The 17,599-nt window shown below is 45.7% G+C and overlaps 1 protein-coding gene across 1 annotated transcript in view; it reads right to left on the reverse strand.

Annotated features, from left to right (window-relative positions):
- TNFAIP8L3 (TNF alpha induced protein 8 like 3) overlaps nucleotides 1-13,035 on the reverse strand; it is a 257,866-nt gene extending 244,831 nt beyond the window's left edge. The window contains exon 1 of the mRNA XM_050797960.1: nucleotides 13,031-13,035. The gene's annotated coding sequence lies outside the window, so the exon portion shown is untranslated. The remainder of the gene's footprint in view (nucleotides 1-13,030) is intronic.
- Between the last annotated feature and the right edge of the window lie 4,564 nt (nucleotides 13,036-17,599).

A 17,599-nucleotide genomic window follows, 5' to 3' on the forward strand; every position in this document is an offset into this window, starting at 1 on the left:
TATGAAGAGGTACATATTCAGACCCCAAAGTCTTAAAGGCTGGTGCAGTAGGTAAACTAGATAAACAGAACCCACACTCAGGAGACCTGGATTCTAGTCTACAGTTTGCCAGCTAATAGCTTGAGAAAAATCACAACACTTCAGAGTCTCGGTCTCCTCGTATACCACACAGGAAACACAACACTTATCACACAGACCTGCTGGATTGCTGTAAGGGTGGTAAGATAACTCATGCACAGGGTACCCTTGTTGGTGCATGGCATCTACTTGTGCTACCTAAATGGCTGAACCCCGATGCTTCCCTCCCACCTTTACCTCCTTTCCCAGATCCAATGCTCTGGCATTACATCAATGCAGAAAGAGAAGGTAAGTGCTTTCAAAGAGAAAAGGCAGCAGAGGTGGGCTGGGGGAATGTTATGGACTGAGTATGTTCCCCCACAATTCACATATTGAAATCAAATCCTCAGTGTGATGGTATTAGGTGGTGGGGCCTTTTGAAGTGATTAGGTCATGAGGGTGGAGCCCACATGAATTGGATTGGTGCCTCTATAAGAAGAGGTACCAGACGACTTTTTAGCTCTCTTTCCACTATGTGAGAATACAGCAAAAGTTGGCAGAGACCCTCCCCAGAACCTGTCTCTGCTAGCACCCTGGTCTCAGATTTCTAGCCTCCAGAACTACGAGAAATAAATGTTTGTTGGTTAAGCTACCCAGTCTATGGTAATTTGTTATAGTGATTTGAACTAAGACAAAGATATGGTTAATCTGCTTTATGAAGGATTATCTCCTTGGCAGATGGCCCCCATCTCCCCCACTCTTTATTTTTAAATATCAGATTCGATCTACTAAAGGTGCTAACTGAACACTCTCCATTGTCTTCACTTCCCTTTTGAGTTCTGGAGCCCTAAACCAGACTGTGTTCTCTAAGTCTATGTTTAGTAGGCAAGAAGACTGTTACAAACAGGTAATCTAGGCATTTGTAGAGTTCACAAAACAAAAGGAGCATTTTATATACTGTTTTTTTAATATACAGTGCTTTGCTATTGGTTCCCCTCAGAGGAGAGAAGCAATGATAGAAGTTTCTAGAAAGGCAAAGCTCCAGAATCAGGCTAGAAATTGCTCTCTGACAATATGTTGTGGTTCTGGGACCCACAAGATGTCTTGGGAAAGAAGCTTTCAAGCTTGGATCCTAAATTTTTACTGCAAATCCCTTTATTCCACTGGCCTATGAGCTCCTTGAGGGTGGGCACTATGTCTTCGTGATTTTTGTGTCTCCAGGATATAGCATATGGTGGGCACCCACTACCTCTTTGTTGAATGAGCATTGTTTCACGTGTCTACCCAAATCAGGTAGAAAACTTGGAGCCATAGACTCCTGGGACCTGCCACCACCAGGCCAGGGAATATAGGATTCCCAAATACAGGTTCTATTTTTGGATTCTGTCTGTGAAAGTCCTGGGGATACACTAACCAAAAAAGATGAATTCCAAGTGTGTTGCTCAACTTCTAGTTCCAACCAAATGGAAGGCATGCATTGCACACTATCTCCCTCATGATTACAACCAAACACTCTTAACAAAACACCAAAAAAAAAAAAAAAAAAATGAACCAAGGTCTCTGAAAAGTCATCTAAAAGCAGCTAGATTGCAAAAAGAAGTCAAAATTTGCTGAATGACCAATATGGTGAATTTCCTGGAATTTGTTTTCTCCTGGCTTTGACCCAAGGGTGAGCTGAATCATGAGACCTCCCAGCAGTCATGGACAGCAACAATGCCAACAAATGGCCCATCTTTCTGGATAGATAATCTAGAAAAGGGGCCCCTGCCAGACAGAAAACGTGGGGAAAATCTTTGTCTTTTTTTCTCTCTCAGCTCAGCCCCACAGTCAGATGCAGCCCCCAAACTGCACCGCCACCACCTTGGCAGCAGCTTGAGCACTAAAATCTCGAGAGAAAACCTGTCCCTCTGGGTAGAGAAATTCAGAAAAGGGGTCCCCGTTAATGTCAAGAGTGTCGGGAGAGTCCTCACTTTTTTCCTCTTGCACTTTGCTCTAAGGTCTGGCCAAGTTGAATGAAAGTTTGTGGTATCATCAGCGGCTCCAGCTCTGAGAGAAATCTATCCTTCTAGCTAGAGGACCAGGAAAAGGAACTGGTCCTTTTCCTGCAAGAGAGAAATCTTTCAGAGGAAAGAGCGGGAGAAAGAGACTTCATGTAGGAGCCAACACAAGTCCTGAGCTCACCCCCAAGACGTGCACGTGTGGAACACAAACAGCTTAACAAAGGCTTTGAAAAGTGAGCTGACATTGAGACCACTGCCTACAGGAGTAATGAGACAGAACTTGCTGTTGAACTTAACGGGGTTGATTGCCTGCTAAAACAAAACAAAACTCAACATGCTTTATGATTTTAACAGGACCCAGAGTCTCATAATGTACTACATGAAATGTCCAGGATACAATTTAAAACTACCCAATGTGATAAGGACCAGGAAAACATGACCAGTTCTCAAGGGAAAAGATAAGACAATATTGGAATTACAGAAAAAAAAAAAAAAAAAAAACTCCAAAGCATCTATTATAATCATCCTATGTGACATAAAGGTGAATGCTCTTACAATGAATGGAAACATAGAAATTCTCAGTCAAGCAATAGAAACTATATAAAAGAAGAACCAAATGGCAATATTAGAACTGAGAATCACAATATCTGAAATTCACTGGATGAGATGAGCCCAATAGCAGAATGCAAATGACAGAGGTAGTGTCAGTAGACTAGAAGGTAGATCAACAGAAATGATCCAATCTGAAAGATAGAAAAGTGTTTGGAAAATAATGAATAAAGCTTCAGGGATCTGTGGGACAATACTAGATGGTCTAATGTTCATGTCATTGGAATCCTTAAAGGCAAGGAGAAAGAGATTGTTACAGAAAAAAAGTTTGAAAAAACAATGGCTGAAAACTTCCCAGATTTGACAACTGACATAAATTTAAGATTCAAGCAGCTCCTTAAACCTTTAACAGGATCAGCATAAACAGAACTGAACATCTCACAACTCCTTACCTTCCTACTTGCCAATGCCCTCCTCCTCACTTATCTGGACTCTGAAAGCGTCTGAGCTTTTGACCCTGAGGTAAGGGAAGGGACACATGAATAGGAGTCAGACCTCTGGTGATTTTAACCCTGGCTCACTGACATGTGTGAGAGCTGGAGAAAACCAGTCCTTCTGCCTGGGCCTCAGTTCCTCACCTAAAAAAAATCTCAGGGTTGAACTAGACAGTCTTCTAAGTCCCTTCAGCTCTAAAATACCGACCCTTTATCAACTCCTATGTGAACTTTTTCTGTTCAAAAATGATATTATGTATCAAACCCTAATGCTATGAAACAAAAAACTACTTTTCTTCCAAGAGTCTTTCAATCCTTATAATGGTGCAAGTGACTGAAATGAAGATGGTTACAAAACAGAACCAAAAATGGAGTTTCATAGCAACCGGAATGGAAGTCAGCTTTCCCAGCAGCTTCCGGCGGAGCCCTGCAAGCACCATGGGAAGCCTGGAATGCATTGGAAAGGACAGGAAGCTCTGTAGAAAACTTTTCATTTTCAATAAATGCATTTCCAATTTCATCATGTTTTCCAGATGCTAAGGCACAGAATATAATGCCCCTATTGCCTTGGACTCTGAGTTTGGCATCCAGTCTGTCAGACTGTGTTAACTCACCCACATGTGTAAACACGTTAACAAGCACCGTTTGCATAGCATTTTACAGTTTACAGAGCAGCTCCCATGCATTACATCATTTCATCCTCCCAGCCTCTGAGGTTGCAATCATCTGTTTCCTCAGAAGAAACAGTTTGAGAGAAGTGGACGTTTTCCTCCAGACCATCCAGCCCTAGCTTGTCTGGCTTCCAAATTTGTCCTCTTTCCTATCACAAAGAACCAGAGTCCTGGGTAATGCCCGAGCCACGCTGTGAGCACCAGTCATTGGGCCAGGGGCCGATTGTCTCACATTTGCAGAACAGGCTGGAGAAGATTCAGATCTTCTCAGCTCATTTCTCCAGACAGAAGTACAGTGCTGAGAGCTGGCTCCAAGACTCGTCTGTCCCGCTTCCATTCCCTCCTTTGCCCTGAGGCAGATGGCTTGGCTTGGAGAGGCTCTCTGGTGTTAGACACAGCAAGTTTTTCATTCCCACACCCCACATACGATGGCTCTTTTGAAAATATCTTTCCTCCCCTCCTTCCAGCTGCTTGTGAGGGTGCAGGGCTTTAACTCAAGCAGACTTGGGGATGGATGGGACTCCTTCAGGTTTCACCATTGATTGGCCTTGAAGAGCTTTGCGGCTTGGCCCCCACTTGCTCTCCTCTCTGCCAAGGCGTTGCGATTCCCTCCCACTCTTGCACCTTCATGTGGCCCCCACTCTGCCCTGGTGTGCTCGAGGTCATTCTCCCCTCCCTTCATGAGCCATTTTCAGCTCATTTTTTGGCATATTGTCTCTTCGTTTTCAAGAAAAAATACAAAGTAGTCTCTGTGAGTGTGATGATTCTGAGTCATTGCATGCTGTCATCATTCCAGAACAAAAAGATGTCAAAAGGTGGGTGGGTTCATTTCATCTGCAAGGGAATAGGCCTTCTCTTCTTTGTTTTATTTTCTTCTTTGTTTTACCCTTGATGACTCATTTAACCTGAATCAAAGCTGAGTAGTCTTGGCCTTCAAATAGGAGGCTGGGGTTGGGGGGAGCAGAGTGGAGGCACCACCTAAACTGGGGCCATAGGCCTGAACCTTAGGAGCCATGTTCTTATGGCATGGAGCCTGCAGAAGGGGCTGAGAAGATAGAGAGGTAGCATGTGGAGCCCTTGCTCATGTTTGGACCTCAGTTTTCCCGTCTATAAAAAACTCAAGGCCAGGCACAGTGGCTCACGCCTGTAATCCCAGCACTTTGGGAGGCTGAGGCGGGGTGATCACTTGAGGTCAGGAGTTCAAGACCAGCCTGGCCAACATGGTGAAATCCTGTCTCTACTAAAAATACAAAAATTAGCTAGGCATGGTGGCGGGTACCTATAATCCCAGTTACTCAGGAGACTGAGGCAGGAGAATCACTTGAATCCAGGAGGCAGAGGTTGCAGTGAGCCGAGATCATACCACTGCACTCCAGCCTGGGCGACAGAGTGAGACTCTATCTCAAAACAAACAAACGAAAAAGCTCAAAAGGATCACACAAGAGCAGGTTGGGAAAGGGCTTGGGGTGTGTGGTCTCAGTATAAATATTTCCCTGACTCACTGTGCTTTCCTACCTAGGAATTGGAATCTTGATTCAAGAAAGGAGGTTCAGCCCTCACCTGGCTTAGGAACCTGGACAGATGGAGAGAACAGGCTTTGCTGTCAGACAGACAGGTTTGGGTACTCCCTCTGCTGCTTCCTGGCTGTGTGACCCTAGAATACCCAACTTCTCTGAGTCTCAGTTTGAGAGGTTGAATAATTATTCTAGGGTTACACAGCCAGGAAGGAGCAGCGGGAGTACCAAACCTAAGTCTTCCATGGCCTTGGATTCACGTAGTCTCCCTGATGGGTTTGCAGGCCTCACTCACCAGTGCAGCCTGCGAGGCAGGACTCTGCCGGAGCCTAGAAGTAGTGAAGCAACACCCTGGGATGGCAGCTCTCAATATGGGGACTGGACCACAGCAGGAGGCCTATGAGAATGAAAGTATTGATTTTGAGAAAGAGGGACTTTTTGTCTTTGTCGTGGTGGAAGCCACTGTCTATGAGGGTCTCAGGCAGGCTGGGCTGTTTAGTGATCCACTGACCCCTTAAGGTTCCTACACAGGTGGCCCAGGGGTCCATGAAGAGCTCTGTGCCATTCTGGGAGAGTGATGAAATTCGTCTCTGTAATCCCTCCTTTCAATAAGAGTTTTAGTAGCACCCCCTGGAGAATCAGCTCTTTGGGAGTCTCCCAAGAAAACCATGACCAAATCATGCTAAACAAATCACACACTGTTCTGCCTTAGAACTCTAACTTGCATCATTGTTTAGCCTGGAATGTCCTCTCTACCCACCAAAATCCTACCCATATCTGAGACCAGCTCCAATTCTAACTCTTCTAGAAAGTCCTTCAAAACCTCTGTAGCCTACAGCGATTTTTCCTTGCTCAAAATACATGGTCATGTCGCCATTTTCTTCCCGGAGTAAGGCTATTGTTTTTGTTACCCTCTGTCTTTGTTTCTTCATAAATGTTGGTTTCCTCCATTTTCCTCATTTCCTACTTCCAACCCAGTCACCAGACCTGTTGGTTGTAGCTCTTAAAGTAGTCTCAAATTCCTCAACCTCTCTGCACCTCTCTGGGCTGTTTCCTGGTTCAAGCCACCATCCCAGCAACAGCCTAATTGACCTCTCTGAATCCAGTCCTGCTTGCTTTCATCTACTCTATATCCTGAGGCCAGAGGACTCTAACATACAAATCTGCTGCTTCAAGTCCTTTATCTCACTGGCCTTGAGATAACACAGAAACTCTCCAACAGGCTTTCAAAGTCCTTCACTTATGGGCCCCTGCCTACCTTTCTGGTGTTTCTCAACATTCCCCACCTTTACCACCACCATCACCCAGGCCTGCGGCAGTCTGGTCAGAAGGTTATGCGTGCTCCTGCACATTCTCTCCACGGGGAATACACTTCCTTCCCACTTGCCACACCCCTCTTGGTGCATGCTTAGCTTACACATACTCAGTCTTCAGGTCTCCACTGTAATGATATCTCACCCACTCGGACTTGCCACGCCATCCCAGTCTACACCCAAAGTAATCACTGCAATCTTCATTCCATTTTGTAATTGCATCACTGCAATCTTCATTCCATCACTGCAATCTTCCCATCACAGCAATCTTCATTCCATTTTGTAGTTGCCTGTTTACTTGCCTCTGTCCCTCACTAGACTACAAGCAATTTTAGAGCAAGAACCATATCTGCACAGTTTACTGTTGTATACCCAGTTACATGGTTCTTGCTCTAAACCCAGTGCCAGGCTCAGTGTCTGCTGCTAGTAGAGGCTCAAGAAATAATTCTTGAATAAATGGATGAAAAGTAGAATGAACCTATACATCCAGGCCCGCAAGGGCAGTGACCATTCCTCTTGCTTCCCTGGATCTCCCTTCAGTGCCTAATTCAGGGCCCTGCAGATTCTGGGTGCCAAGGAAAGGAAGTGATTGTTTGCTCTTAGCAAAAAAGCCTTGTTATTTTAATAGCATGCTCCTCTATTTCTTCATGTTTCCCTCTCTTCAGATGGAAAGTTTTTGAACTACGTACTGGCAGGAATGTGGCTGACAACACGGTGACCTGGATCTGCCTCCAGGGGTGCTGGCAGAGCAGGGCCCTCATGCAGGGTTAGGAGATGCATGGAATTCAAGGCCTCCGAGTGACAGTTAGCAGAACCCGAATGGGCTGCTCATCAAGGAAACAGCCCTGATGGAGTCCAGGAACTCAAGTTCCAGTTCTGGTTCCTTCGCCATTCAGCTGTGCCATGATAGGCACATCACTTAGCCTCACTGGAGTTCAGTTTCCTCAGTAGCAAAATGTGGTAAGGCAAGGGGAAGAACCAATAATTTATCTTCACTTACAACTCTGAGTTATTATTCTATGAAAAAAGTATGTTGGCTGAGCACGGTGGCTCATGTCTGTAATCCCAGCACTTTGGGAGTCTAAGGAGAATTGCTTGAGCCAGGTGTTTAAGACCAGCCTGGGCAACATAGCGAGACTCTGCCTCTACAAAAAAGAAAAAAGAAAAAATATGTCACCATATTTCCACTAGAGGTGAAGAAAAATTGGGCTGTTTTCAACCTAAAAGTCAGGACAATTAACTTACCTAAAATGAGTGAAGTGTTTTGTAATAATAATCTCATGTATTAGATAAGACTTTAAACTTCTTAGTGAGTTTTTATATTTTTTATGCTTTCAGTAACTGCGGCAGAGGCAACTGTATGGGTTGCCAATATCTGTTCTCCCAGCCACCCCTATCAATTTTATTAGAAATGGCAATATGGCCAGGCATGGTGGCTCACCCCTGTAATCCCAACTCTTTGGAAGGCCAAAGTGGGTACATTGCCTGAGCCCAGGAGTTGGAGAGCAGCCTGGGCAACATAGGGAGACCCCTGTCTCAAAAAAAAGAAAAAGAAAGAAAGAAGGAAGGAAGGGCAATATGTGCAGTTAAAAACTATATTCCCCAGCCTCTCTTGCAGCTAGATATGACCATGTGACTAAATTGTAGCCAAAAAGTTATAAGCAGAAGTGTCATGTGCAGCATTTAGGAAGCCTCCCTCAAGGAAGAGAATACATGCTTTGCCCTCTTCATCTTCTGCTGGCTGAATGAGAATAAGATGTCTGAAACCCAGGCAGCCATATGGGACTATGGGGTAAGGTGCCAAGAGTGCTGGTGTGGCAAGACAGAGGGAGCATGGGTCCCCAACAAAAGGAGCTACCTTCCCAGTCCTGGGCTATCCTCCTTTTAGGATCCTTTGGCATAATCACTTTTTCTTTTCTTTTCTTTTCTTTTTTTTTTTTTTTTTTTTGAGACAGAGTCTCGCTCTGTCACCCAGGCTGGAGTGCAGTGGCATGATCTCAGCTCGCTGCAAGCTCTGCCTCCTGGGTTCATGACATTCTCCTGCCTCAGCCTCCCGAGTAGCTGGGACTACAGGTGCCTGCCACCACGCCCGGCTAATTTTTTTTTTGTATTTTTAGTAGAGACGGGGCTTCACCATGTTAGCCAGGATGGTCTCGATCTCCTGACCACATGATCCACCTGCCTCAGCCTCCCAAAGTGCTGGGATTACAGGCATAAGCCACCGCACCTGGCAAGAGAAAAATCACTTCTAACTTGCTAAATAACTATTGTGTTTGTTTTCCTGTCCCAAACCTAATCCTAACTGAGAAAACAATGATCTGCTTTATGCAAGCCCCTGTGCTAGATGCTGCAGGGGAGGCAAATGTATATGGGCTTTAGATACACAGAGACTTGGGCAAGAGCATTCACCCCTACACAGAATGCAAGAACATTCTGTCTAGGGGTGAAAGAAGTGCCCAGAAGAGTTTGATATGACAGAACAATGTGGGCATGAAGAGATGTGGTGAGGGAGTATGATGGAAGGCTCTTGAATGCCAGGCTAATGAGGCTGGAGTTCATCCTGTGACAGAGCAGATAATCTTGTTCCAATGTACAAATGAAGAAGCCCAGACCTCAATAGGTTGAAGGACTTGTCCAAGGTCACCCAGCCAGGGAGTGGCAGAGCCCATCTCAATTCTCCTGACCCTTGGTCCAGTGCTATCTTTCAATTTTGTGCTCTTTGAGAGAATCTGGGGCAGACACAGCCAGAGAACAGGACTATATCTCCCCACCCCCATCACACCCCAACAGGTTCAAGAGGGGGTTTTGGGGGTTGCTACAAGTCTAGGATCTGGACCTATCCTTAACTCAGAGCCCACTCCATTGGCCTCCTGTGTAGCTCCCCTCACAAGGCTATCACAGCTGTGGTGCTATCCCACTATGGAATAAGTATCAATGTGTCTAGCACAGTGCTGGGTGCTTTATGTACATAGTCTAATTTACTGCCCTCAGCAGTCTAAAAAAATTAAAAATATATTTATTTTATAGGTGAAGATGCAGAAACTGAGTATCTAAGAAATGAAGCCACCTACTCAAAGCCACTCAGTTGATAGCAAAGTGGAGATGCAAAGCCATGTTTGTTCAACTCCAAAGACAAGTTCCATCAACCACATTCTAACATCTTCCTGATCCCTGCCAAAGCATAGAACAGTCTCCTGTCCCTACTCAGACTCCAAGAACTTACCTGATTTGATGGGCTGACCAGTGCCAGGGACCTCCTGTCAGGTTCCAGCTGGTCACGTTCTACCTGGAGCCAGGAGCCAGTTTCCCCTCCAGCAATCACATCACTCATGCCCTGCCCATGACCCCACATGGGTCAGGGATCTCCTGGACAGGGGGCAGGCCCCCGCCTTCTGTGACCTCAATCTTCCTGGGACTCTTAGTCTTGGTTGGTCATGGGGCAGGGGTGTCAGAGTTTTCCCAATCTAGTTTCTAGAGTTCACAGATTCCAGAGGGCTGTTTCCTGGGATCAAGGACACTTTGTTTTGTGTGTCCTGACTGTGGCTGTCATGGTTAGAATGCATTAATTATGAATCGAGCTGACATTCTTTCAGGAAACAACTGGTCGTTAGAACAGAATCTTCTCTCATTACCAGCATTTGGAAAGTTGAGTTTCATTTTGTCAGTCATTCAATGTGCATCTTTCCAATAATGTGGTATGTCCAGCGTTCCAGCATGAACCACATATTTCCCCAAGCTGACCATACAGCTTTCTTCTGGAACTTTCACAGGAAACACCCTGAGATGTAGCCTGCAGAGCTGAAGGCGACAGATGAACCTCAGCCCCTCTGCATTCATTGCGCAACTATGAGGGGACAAGCAGTTTGCCCTCAGTTGTCATCAGCCCACATGATTCCTGTCTGGCACAGCCTCCCTTCCCATTGGCCAAACTCTCACCATTCCTTTTCAGGCTCCGCCTAAGTGTCTCACCCCTACACCCTTTCCCTTAATCAGGCTGAAGTTGGAATGTGTTCACCCAATTTTATTATAACTAAATATATTCAGCTTGACCTAAGCTTTAGCAGATTTTAATAGTTATTAATGGAATATTCATCTATTTCCCTATACATACTGTAATCAACATTCCAATTCTCAAATGCACTAAAGTATCTGAAGATCAGACACTTTAAGTAATTTAAATTTATGACAAAGTTTTCTGAAGATATAAGCAGATCCTGTTAGATACAGATGCACTGTAGCATGATGAAATTCTTACAAACACTTTCATGCACTGTAGCATGATGAAAATATCTGACCAGAGCCTGTCACTGTACCTTGTAGACATTCTTACAAATAGCTCTTATCTAATCCTCATAATCCATCACCCGTCACCCACAGGTGACAGTTAAACCATTGGATCCACATGATTACTGAAGGCTTGCTTCTTCATTGGCTGCAGGAATCTCATGAAAATCATGTCTTCATATATAGCAAAACTTTGGGCTTATGCATCCTTCTAGGAAGAATAAGCAGTTAATGGGCATGACAGGCCTTTGAAGCCTATGTAACCCTGCATGTGTGCAAGCTGCTCTTTTAAGTGGACAACAAAAGACAGTGGCAGAAGTCAGGCTGGGCTCCAGACCCAGCTCTACCTTAATAGTCAGGTGATCTCTATCAGGTCATTTGTATTCTCTGAACCTCAGGTTTCTTGTCTGTCAATGGAAATTATAATAATGCCTGCCCTACTGTGAAGTTCAGATGAGCTCATGGATGTGAACACCTTTTGTGGGTTACAGAGCAACACTTGAATGCCAGCCATCCTTTGTTAACGTATATTAACTCTTAGTTCCTACAATACTAGGAGGTAGATATCATCCCCTCCTTTCACAGATGTGGAGACTCCAATGAGTAGACCCTTGAGGAGCTGACCTTCCAACTCAGATCTCCCCATCCAATGCTCTTCCCCTCTGTGCCCAGGCACCATCCTCGGCTCCCATCCCTGCTCACAGCTGCATCATGTGCATACTGTGAGCATCACATCATACAGTCTTACCTTAAATCTGGGGTCAAATCAGTTGTCAAGAGCCACACACTGGGAAGAGGGAGATGAAGGAAAACCAGCCAAGCTCCTCCCAATATAAGGATGTTTGCCAAGTTCCAGGGAGCTCCTGCTACCCCCAGGCCTGGGTGAAGTAAGCACTGGATAGAACAGACAGGATACAATGGCATTGCCCTGAGAAGGCTTTCCATCTGGCTGAGGCAAGGACTCAGAGACACAGGTAAGCAACAGTCAAGCACAAAACAGCACATGGGGCTGGGCGCGGTGGCTCACACCTGTAATCCCAGCACTTTGGGAGGCTGAGGCGGGTGAATCCTGAGGTCAAGAGATCGAGACCATCCTGGCTAACACGGAGAAACCCCGTCTCTACTAAAAATACAAAAAATTAGCCAGGCGTGGTGGCGGGTGCCCATAGTCCCAGCTGCTTGAGAGACTGAGGCAGTAGAATGGCATGAACCTGGGAGGCAGAGATTGCAGTGAGCCAAGATCGCGCCACTGCACTCCAGCCTGGGCGACAGTGTGAGACTCTGTCTCAAAAAAAAAAAAAAAAAAAAAAAAAAAACAGCACATGGTTAGGTGCCAGGTGACTGGGGAGGCCAGAGGGACATTCCAGGTGCTCCAGGTAAAGACACCGGCAACTTCTGAAGCTCCTTGTGGCCCCAAGAGGCCCAAAAGCTGCCTCAATCTGGGAAGATACCAAATCTGCATCATCTCTCCTCTTTCCTTAACCCCACTTCTCAGGTTTTCCTCTCAGCCCTGTTCCTCCTGTCCCCAAAACTTTGCCTTATTATCTTCCCCTCTAACCCAGTGCTGTCCATGGAGATAGAATGTGAGCCATGTAAGTAATCTTAAATTGTGTAACACAGAGATTAAAAAGAGAAACAGGTGAAATTAATCTTAATGTATTTAATTCAACCCAGTATATTCTAATGAAATTATTTCATCATGTAATCAATATTTTTAAAATGATTGAGAATTGTACATTCTTCACATCAAGCCTTCAAAACCTAGTGTGTGTCTTATCCTTAGAGCACATCTCAATTCAGACCAGCCACACTCCAGTGCTCGAGAGCCACCTGCGGCTCGTGGCCTGTACAGTGCAGCTGGAACCCAATGGGTGGGTTCTCTCTTCCCTGTGCTTTCAACCCATTCCTGTCTCCCTACTCCAGCCAGCTTACTCCAGGACCTTGCTGTCTCTTGCCCACATCCAAGCTATAGCCTTTGAACTAGACCTGTTCTTCCCAACCACCCTGCACACTGCTGGCCAAGCCCCCCATAGAAGTCATCTGTGACCCACCAGTGCCTCTCCATTGCACATGGAATTCAGGCTCTTCACAATCATCACTGATGGACCCTGTGAGCACCTTTCCCCATCCACCCACCATGCCCCTAGACCCCCCATGACTGCCTACTGTTGGCGGAGGGAGCCCACCACACTTTCCTTCCCAGCCTCTGCTCACTCTTCTCCCTCTGCCACAATCCAATTTCCCTCATGATGCCCTGCCCAGTTGCCACCTTCTCCAGGAGCTCCTTCCCCATCTTTCGATTTGAAATCACTTGTGCCATCCTTAGAGTCCTCAAACCAGTTCATCCACCCCCTTTGGCTCTAATTTCGTCTGCATATCTAGGGGTAGATTATCTCTGAGTTCTTTAAGAAAAGACCTTCTAACTTGATCATATCTCTCTCTGTCTTGTAGGTGATTTTTAAGGTCCCACTTGTGTCCCTCATTGGTCTACAGGCTCCATGAAGTCAGGTATCAAACATTTCCATTGCTATATTCTCCAGGCCTAATCTGGATCCTCCCAGGGCGGCTCTTCAGTGAACGTGTACTGAACTGAACAGACATTCACAGAGCAGATGGACAGCACTAGGGACTCATCCTCTGGCCCCAGAGGCCCATGAAAGAATATCCAGGCAGGCTGGACTACGCTGGGAAGGGGGAGGCCTGGACTCTCATCGACAGGGAGGGGCCCCAAAAGGAAGAGAAACCCATCAACATCCTGTGAACTAAATGGAAAGAAATGCTGCTTAGGAAAAAAAAACATGATAAATAAAATTCCTGAGAGCAGCTGCTAAGCCAGGGAGCACCACACTCATCCCCTTCTGCAAGAGAATGAAAAGATGGAGCTACAGCTCCCGTCCCACATCTGCATCTGGTGTGGCCTTCCCGCCACGGGCCAGGGGTCGGACCTGGTTCCACAGGCAAAGGGGCTGCTTAGGCTGGGCTTGAAATAGGCTGAGTGGAAACCTGCGCGCCCCTGCCTGCCTCCCTGTACATGGAAAGGAGCTTTCAGTGAGTATGGAGATTTCTGCCTTTGTCAGAGGAAGGCGTCCTCATCACAAGGCAGGGCAGGTGTCTGTGCCCAAGAGCTGAGCAGAGAACAAGCAGCCAGTGGAGGCTTTCGCTTGAACCGTGCAACCCTTACCTGATTGGGAAGCGCAAGTGACAATTAATAGTGAGTCACTTTATGTAAATGCCTCTCTCTTTTTGTATGCTATATTTAGAGAAACAAACTGCTTTGGCATTTAGAGATACATTTTATGTAAGAGTTTGTTGCTGATGCTGCTGTTACTGTTCATCATCCAGATAATAAAAGCAAACTAGAAATACTCAAATGCCAGTACCACCTCCAAATATATCCTAGGCCCCTTTCAGTCATCACATTCTTAATTTTTAGGAAGAGCCCTTGTCATAATCTGATGCTTGACAAAATGCTCTCTATCCTTGCATCACCCCCACTCCCCGCTTTCCCACTATGACTTTGCAAGTGCATTTGACTGTAACAACCTTAGGGGACACTAACTCACTGGTGGCGTTGAGCCAGCCCCTACTGTGCTGGGTCTCACCAGCTGGATTCAGCACCTCTCAGTTTCTCTCCCACTGTGGAGACTTTTTCAGCTCCATGAGTCCATAACCAGTGATCCCATTAGGAAACAATGCAGTTTCTAGAATTTTATGTCTGTAGGGAATACATCCACTTCTGGCTGAACTGTCCCTAAAATGCTGCTTAACATAGAGCTTCCAAACTTTCAAGCCTCAATAATGGCTCCAAGGAATTCAGTGTTTTCTTCTGCACCAAATGAATGCTGGAGCCAGAGGAAGGGCCCTGGACAGGGCTTAGTTGGTTTGGTTTGAAGAAGGAATTTGACCTTCCTGTTTTCCCTTGCAGTGGCCTCCAGGGCCGCTGTCTCTGGGCCTCTTCCCAAACCTCTACCACCATGTTATCACACCCTGAGAGTCCAGGCCCTTGGGTGGCCCACAATTGCTCGCCATGCCTGGCCTTTCTCCAGCTCTCTCTCTCCTTGCCTGCTGAGAAGCTCCTCCTTATAGGAAGCTGCTCTCAGGTAGGGAGTAGCCACACTCAGGCATAATACTTCCTGAAGAATTTAAGTGCAGATGTCCTATAGAAGGAAAAAGTCAGTTAAGCTTCCAAAGAAATTAAAGTTAAGTAGTAGAACTTGTGGGATCAATGATAAACGGAGATGGAAATGTTTTATGGCATGAAAACCTTCCAGCACAAAATTTTTGGATTTGGGTGTGTCTCTACTTTTTTTTTTTCAACCATGTGGTCTTAGGAAATTTATTTAACCACCGTAAAATTCTATGTCTATGCCTATAAAATGGCTATGGAGCCACTGATCTACCCCCACAAGATAACGTGAAAGTGCTTGCAAACTGTAAAGCTCAGCACAGACCTCAATGTCCATGCCCCGCCCCCAGTACCCTGCCTCCTCCTCTGCCAGGGTGTCATCTTCATCTCAGCCCTGACACTCAGAGCCCTGGAGAGAAGAGGGAGGGATGTACACCGGCGCTTTCCCTTCCAACCTTCCCACACTGCATCCCGTCCCCACCTCCCAACTCACCACAGGGATTTCCAAATGTTGCTTTGTGTGTGTGGATTTTTCCCCCCAAGAACACTCCAAATTTCTGGAATCCACAAGCTGAATTTCACCACAGGGTTTCTGACACCGCCTATGAAAGGACAACGGGACTCTGTGCCAGGGCGGAAGGGAGGAGGGTCTGTGTGGAGCTTTTCTACGTCATGGCTAAAATCAGGGGACCTGGGGATCTTGCTTCTTTTTTTTTCCCCTATCCAAAAACGTGTCCCTTCTGACACTATTCACAGAATCTCTCAGCTCCCCCCACCCAAAGACTGGGCAGTGTGACGACAGGCTTGGTCCAATTTTACAATCAAGCAGCACTTGGAATGGGGCTATTCCCACACATGAAGGCCAGTCAGAAGACTCCCCGCCAGCCCCAAAAAGAGTGGACACACTTATTTATGTAAAGGTAGACATTTCTGGTCATTGCCAAAGATGAATATTTTATAAAGTCATAACTTCTTGGGAATTATTATAGTTATTTCTAGTTACCATTAGCCTCATATAATAACAATTTATTCCCAAATAAGTTTAGGAATTTTTCCAAAGATGCTAACATAGAAATCAGAGTGAATAAAACAAAGCCAATTTATAGGCTACTAGAACATCGTAAAGAGAGGGGCCATCACATTGACTGAGCCCCAGTCTGATGAATTAAGTAATGCACCCTGTGTGACAATGTAACAGGCCAATGAGGGGTAGGTTAGAACCCAGTTCTTCTAATCCAGGCCAGCTCCTGGCTGGTTGAGAATGAAATGGCAATAAAATAATATAAACTAAAACATAATTATGAGCCAAAAATAAAAGGCAACTTTAAAACTGGTTAAAAATGAAATGTCTATTTAAGTCCAACTAACAAACAAACACATACAAATTAAAATTAAGTGAGAAAGAGCAATGGAAGATGCAAATTTCAGACAGGCAGAGGAAATGTTAACAGGAAACCCTTTAAGCCGTCCACTGATCTGGAATTTTTAGAGTTCTAGGGACCCTAGGGGTTGTAAATCTGAGGTGGAAGTGATTTTATGTTGGGAAAACAAAAGTCGTTGGGAAAACAAAAGTCAGAGGCAAAACAATAACAAAATTCTGGGGTTTGTTACAAATTAAAGTCAGAAGTAGATTTGTAACCTCATTTTTGGTGAAAATGACAAAACAGGATAAATAAAGAAAATACTTCCTTTCCCCTCCTCACAAAGGGAACAAAATACCAGTTACAAGAAAAACAAAATAATTAAGAGAATTCCTGAACCAGACAAAATTTACAAGTTTAGGGCACACAGTTATGTGCCTGCAGTCCCAGCTGCTTGGGAGGCCAGAGGATTACTTGAGCCCTGGAGGCTGAGGCCAGCTTGGACAACAAGCAAGAGACCCTATCTCAAAAAACATTGCCTGTTTGCCTAGGGTTAGTGTCCAAGCCAACTTGCTACAGGGTGAAGCCCTTATAGTGGATCTGAACAGCAAGCTGAAGACAGATGTCCTGTGGGTGTTCTTTGCTGGCAGGGTGTAGGGGTGGTGAGGACTGAGAAGTCTGGGAAGAAAGAGCCCATTGTAAGGACGTGCAATCCATAGATATTCGCCTCCCCTGCCATCCACTTTCTCTGTTCTAGCCTGTTGGGCTAGCAGAGTACAACACTAACCATGGGGATTGAGCCTCATAGTTATCCAACAAGTACAGGTGCTCCTCAACTTACCACTGTGCTCATCCCTATATGTCCATTGTACGTTGGAAATATTGTAAATTGAAAGTGCAGGCTGGGCGCCATGGCTCATGCCTGTAATCTCAGCACTTTGGGAGGCTGAGGCAGGCGGATCACGAGGTCAGGAGATCAAGACCATCCTGGCCAACATGGTGAAACCCCATCTTTACTAAAAATACAAAAAAGCCAGGCGTGGTGGCGCATGCCTGTAATCCCAGCTACTTGGGAGCCTGAGGCAGGAGAATAGCTTGAACCCAGGAGTCAGAGGTTGCAGTGAACCGAGACGGCGCCACTGTACTCCAGCCTGGTGACAGAGCCAGACTCCCTCTCAAAAAAAGGGGGGGGTTGCATTGAGTCCACCTAACCTACCAAACATCATAGCT

This window comes from Macaca thibetana, chromosome 7 (assembly GCF_024542745.1).
Source record: "Macaca thibetana thibetana isolate TM-01 chromosome 7, ASM2454274v1, whole genome shotgun sequence".
NCBI classification, from domain to species: Eukaryota; Metazoa; Chordata; class Mammalia; order Primates; family Cercopithecidae; genus Macaca; species Macaca thibetana.